This window comes from Limulus polyphemus, unplaced genomic scaffold (genome assembly GCF_000517525.1).
Source record: "Limulus polyphemus unplaced genomic scaffold, Limulus_polyphemus-2.1.2 Scaffold7364, whole genome shotgun sequence".
Taxonomy (NCBI): domain Eukaryota; kingdom Metazoa; phylum Arthropoda; class Merostomata; order Xiphosura; family Limulidae; genus Limulus; species Limulus polyphemus.
The window spans coordinates 1,173-7,180 of record NW_013672974.1 but is presented as its reverse complement, the minus strand read 5'-3'; positions in this window follow the sequence as shown (position 1 = coordinate 7,180).

The window sequence follows — 6,008 nt, the reverse complement described above, 5'->3', positions numbered from 1 at the left end:
AAAAAAAAAAAAAAAAACTTTCAAGAATCAAAAGTTGTTCATGAAAATTTCATCCATTGTAGACAAAAAGAATCCTTGTTGCCAGAGGTTTTAATTTCACATTGTTTATCTAAATCATACCACTCAATCTTTGCCGCTTCGGATATCGTGGTGCAGCTGATGTTTGGTGTGCTGTTAACAGAAAACTGATTCCGTTTCAGATGTTTACGCAAAGGTGTTTGACAGGAAATTGATGACAAATGATTACACCTAAGGCAGACTGTCAGTTTCCATTGTTATCGCTCTAGAGATATTTGAAAAATCGTTTTAAGTAAACCAGTTTGAAAAACACTCTCTCCAAATAGTGCTTTAGAGCCAGAAAACTAGATATTCTTAAAAAATATAAACATAATTTTTAATAAAAACTTGAAAATCTCTATATTAACCTAATAACAGTTATATATACTTATTTTGTTTTGTTTTTTGTTTTGGAATTTCGCGCAAAGCTACACGAGGGCTATCTGCGCTAGCCGTCCCTAATTTAGCAGTGTAAGACTAGAGGGAAGGCAGCTAGTCATCACCACCCACCGCCAACTCTTGGGCTACTCTTTTACCAACGAATAGTGGGATTAATCGTCACATTATAACGCCCCCACGGCTGAAAGGGCGAGCATGTTTGGTGAGATGCGGATTCGAACCCGCGACCCTCAGATTGTGAGTCGAGCGCCTTACCCAACTGGCCATGCCGGGCTACTTATTTTGAGTTTATCTGTTGTTTTTTTTTACTCATTTCCATCAACCACTAATGGCCCGGCATGGCCAGGTGGTTAAGAAGCTCGACTCGCAATCTGCGTGTCGCGGGTTCGAATCCCCGTCCCACCAAACATGCTCGTCCTTTCAGCCGTGGGGGCGTTATAATGTGTCGGTCAATCCCACTATTCGTTGGCAAAATAGTAGCTCAAGAGTTGGCGGTGGGTGGTCTTACACTGCTAAATTAGGGACGGCTAGTGCAGATAGCCTTCATGTAGCTTTGCGAAAAATTTAAAACAAACCCAATCCTGACAGACTGCTATGCTTGTCTTTACGATTTTGTTGTGATGTATATGGTGTTTGTGTAGATATTTCTGGAACATTGCATCTTTTCATGTCTCTGGTTCCAGTCTTCTACACAGTTTAATTTTATTGAAGCGAATGAAGAAATGCGTGGACTGGAGAAGCTATATTTGCTTGTCTGGGTTGATAGTCGTCATACTTGTGTCATCCCTTAGTTTTTCCAGGTAACGTTTAATCCTGTTTTATCAACTCTTACTCGTATGACAAAGACATGATATTCTAATTCAAGCAATCAGAATTTATAAAATTCGACATATATAAATATTATAATATTTGCTGTACATTAACAGACCCTAGCTAGACATGCTTGCATTGGTTATTATTTTTCCTCGAAATAGTTTTTGAAATTCTAGCTAAAATCAAACACGTTAACGTGTATAGTTAGAATCAGAAAAACGATATAAACATGGAAATATATTTGTTAATTTTCTTGGTATATGTGAGAATAGTCAATAGAAGGTACTACTGTCATTCATACAAGGCTAATAATAATAATACTTAATGTACTCTTTACAAGGGTATTTATATTGATAAGAACATAAACTCGGATAGACGCAGTGACAGTAAAACAGTATTCATGTGAGAGAGAAATAAACATGTATACACAAGATATATACTTTTTTATCTAGTATGTTTGGTTTCTAAATAAAGAGTGTTAACTAACTGTTATAAGAGTATCTTCAGTAATGATAGCAACTGATGTATATGTCTTTTGGAAGAGAAAAGAAAACATGTAACTTTTTCCATATCTTGCTATTGTGGGATTCATCATCTTGTGCTGAATTCGTCAGGCAGAGATGAAGAAAGGTGAAAAATAGTCTTTATTCAACCCTGAAATTATGGATTAAACCATTTGGTAAACAAGTCCAATGAGAATTGAAGGCTCAAGGATAAATACACACACACACACACATATATATATATATAAATCCATTACAGTATGAGAAAATTTAAAGCTGTAAACAATGTAATTACAACAACGTTATAGTGCCATATATGTATTATTGAGAAAGTTTAAAGCTGTAAACAATGTAATTACAACAACGTTATAGTGCCATGTTGTAATTACATTGTTTACAGCTTTAAACTTTCTAAATAATAAATATATGACACGATAACGTTATTGTAATTACATTGTTTACAGCTTTAAACTTTCTCAATAATACATATATGACACGATAACGTTGTTGTAATTACATTGTTTACAACTTTAAACTTTCTCAATATTACATACATGACACTATAACGTTATTGTAATTACATTGTTTACAGCTTTAAACTTTCTCAATAATACATACATGACACTATAACGTTTTTGTAATTACATTGTTTACAGCTTTAAACTTTCTCAATAATACATACATGACATTATAACGTTGTTGTAATTACATTGATTACAGCTTTAAACTTTCTCAATAATACATACATGACACTATAACGTTTTTGTAATTACATTGTTTACAGCTTTAAACTTTCTCAATAATACATAGAACGTTATGGTTTCATATATGTATTATTGAGAAAGTTTAAAGCTGTAAACAATGTAATTACAAAAACGTTATAGTGTCATGTATGTATTATTGAGAAAGTTTAAAGCTGTAATCAATGTAATTACAACAACGTTATAATGTCATGTATGCATTATTGAGAAAGTTTAAAGCTGTAAACAATGTAATTACAAAAACGTTATAGTGTCATATATGTATTATTGAGAAAGTTTAAAACTGTAAACAATGTAATTACAAAAACGTTCTAGTGTCATGTATGTATTATTGAGAAAGTTTAAAGCTGTAAAAAATGTAATTACAACAACGTTATAATGTCATGTATGTGTTATTGAGAAAGTTTAAAGCTGTAAACAATGTAATTAGAAAAACGTTCTAGTGTCATGTATGTATTATTGAGAAAGTTTAAAGCTGTAAACAATGTAATTACAACAACGTTCTAGTGTCATGTATGTATTATTGAGAAAGTTTAAAGCTGTAAACAATGTAATTACAAGAACGTTATAGTGTCATTTATGTATTATTGAGAAAGTTTAAAGCTGTAAACAATGTAATTACAACAACGTTCTAGTGTCATGTATGTATTATTGAGAAAGTTTAAAGCTGTAAACAATGTAATTACAACAACGTTATAATGTCATGTATGTATTATTGAGAAAGTTTAAAGATGTAAACAATGTAATTACAAGAACGTTATAGTGTCATGTTTTTATTGTTGAGAAAGTTTTAAATTGGAGATAGTGGAGTTCCGGCGATGTTATAACTTCACGTATTTATTGTTCAAAACGTTATTATGTATATAATGTTTATTTATCGTTCAAACGCTTAATCATTGTATGTTCTTTTTTTCTGGTACAGAGCCAACCTATAAAAAAATATAAAGCTACTTGTAACATACCATCGTGCTGTTAAATGCACATGTTGTACTCTGCACAGCATCCTTATAATGTATGTAATTAGCTGATTTCTTTTCGTTGATACATTTTCGGATGTAATAAGTGGTTCTTCGGTTTTTCTAGCGATTAAGCAGTGTATACGTTCACGCATATATTGTATTAGACATAAAATGGATCATCCGGGGCCAAGCATAGCCTACCGTGATATTATATAGATAAAATCCGTTTAGGTTTCTACTGGATTAGAGAACTTATAGGTTATTGATAACTCGTGACGAAGCTATAATAGCGATATAATTAATTATACTTTTCATACGACTTTAGTATCGGGTTTATTATATTTTAACGCTACACTATTTATTCAATCACCTAGGATTTTTGATGAAGGAGATAAAGTGTGTATATAGTAGTATTTCATCAACACTATGTCCGTCATATCCATTGCCAACGACGCGTTTCGCTCAACACAGAGCTCCCCAGACCGGTTGAAACACAACAAACAACAACAACTGGTATGGTGTGAAAGACCTTTCTAAAGTGGCGATACAGCTATAGTTGTCATAAGATATTAGTATTAGGTCTACTACACTTTAACATTACAATATTTATTCACTCCATTTCTTTTCAATAAGATTAGCATATATATAATAGTGTTTCAACCACACTTTGTCCGCTACATCCGTAGACATCGAAGTGCTCATTCAACATAAAGCTTGTCAAGTCGGACATAGATATAGCATAGATGAAGTAATAGTTTAATAAAAATAACATTTAGGGTCTATTTGTATACGCCTCTAATTTTGAATTAAGAGTAATAGAGATTAATAATCAGCTATAGTTTACGTGATTTTTATCACAAGTTATAATAAAATTCTTCTTCCAGCTTTCGGCGTTTAAATCGTTCTAATCTTATTCCGTATATAGTTTTGTCTAAGGATAAGTTTCTGTCTGGAGTATTGTATGTCAACCTTATGAGAATATTATACTCTATACATTTTATTAATACTTTGGTGAACTTATCTATGTTCTCATCTTAGTTCCACCATGCGTGTATTTGATGAAATAGTTGGAGATCGTGATTTGGGGTTAACCATAAATAATGATTAGGAAATTATTATTATCGATAACCCTTTGCAGAAGTTAAACTTTCAAATAGGAAACTAAATTCACAGATAAAGAACACAAATGAATTAAGTTAAAATCAAAAAACAATAACAACAGTTTGTATTTCCCTGCCCTCCCCAAGTGACTAACGTTTTTCTTAAGTCACTAATTATACTGCATATATTAACCTGCAATATTTCTCTAGGGAATGTGTCTTTCAGATATCTGTTCTTCCCATTGATTAAATATAATTAAACATAACTAGGGCAAATGTAGGAAGTATACCCTTATTTCTGTACCTAATATTGATACAAATGTAGGAAGTATACCCTTATTTCTGTACCTAATATTTATACAAGTGTAGAAAGTATACCCTTATTTCCGTACCTAATATTGATACAAATGTAGGAAGTATACCCTTATTTCTGTACCTAATATTCATACAAGTGTAGAAAGTATACCCTTATTTCCGTACCTAATATTGATACAAATGTAGGAAGTATACCTTATTTCTGTACCTAATATTCATACAAATGTAGGAAGTATACCATTATTTCTGTACCTAATATTCATACAAATGTAGGAAGCATACCCTTATTTCTGTACCTAATATTGATACAAAAGTAGGAAGTATACCTTATTTCTGTACCTAATATTGATACAATTGTAGGAAGTATACCTTATTTCTGTACCTAATATTGATACAAATGTAGGAAGTATACCCTTATTTCCGTACCTAATATTGATACAAATGTAGGAATACAGAAATAAGGGTATACCCTAATATTCATACAAATGTAGGAAGTATACTCTTATTTCTGTACCTAATATTGATACAAATGTAGGAAGTATACCTTATTTGTGTACCTAATATTGATACAAATGTAGGAAGTATACCCTTATTTCTGTACCTAATATTCATACAAATGTAGGAAGTATACCCTTATTTCTGTACCTAATATTGATACAAATGTAGGAAGCATACCCTTATTTCTGTACCTAATATTGATACAAATGTAGGAAGTATATCCTTATTTCCGTACCCAATATTGATACAAATGTAGGAAGTATACCCTTATTTCTGTACCTAATATTGATACAAATGTAGGAAGTATATCCTTATTTCCGTACCCAATATTGATACAAATGTAGGAAGTATACCTTTATTTCTGTACCTAATATTGATACAAATGTAGGAAGTATACCTTATTTCTGTACCTAATATTCATACAAATGTAGGAAGTATACCCTTATTTCTGTACCTAATATTGATACAAATGTAGGAAGTATACCTTATTTCTGTACCTAATACTGATACAAATGTAGGAAGTATATCCTTATTTCTGTACCTAATATAGATACAAATGTAGGAAGTATACCTTATTTCTGTACCTAATATTGATACAAATGT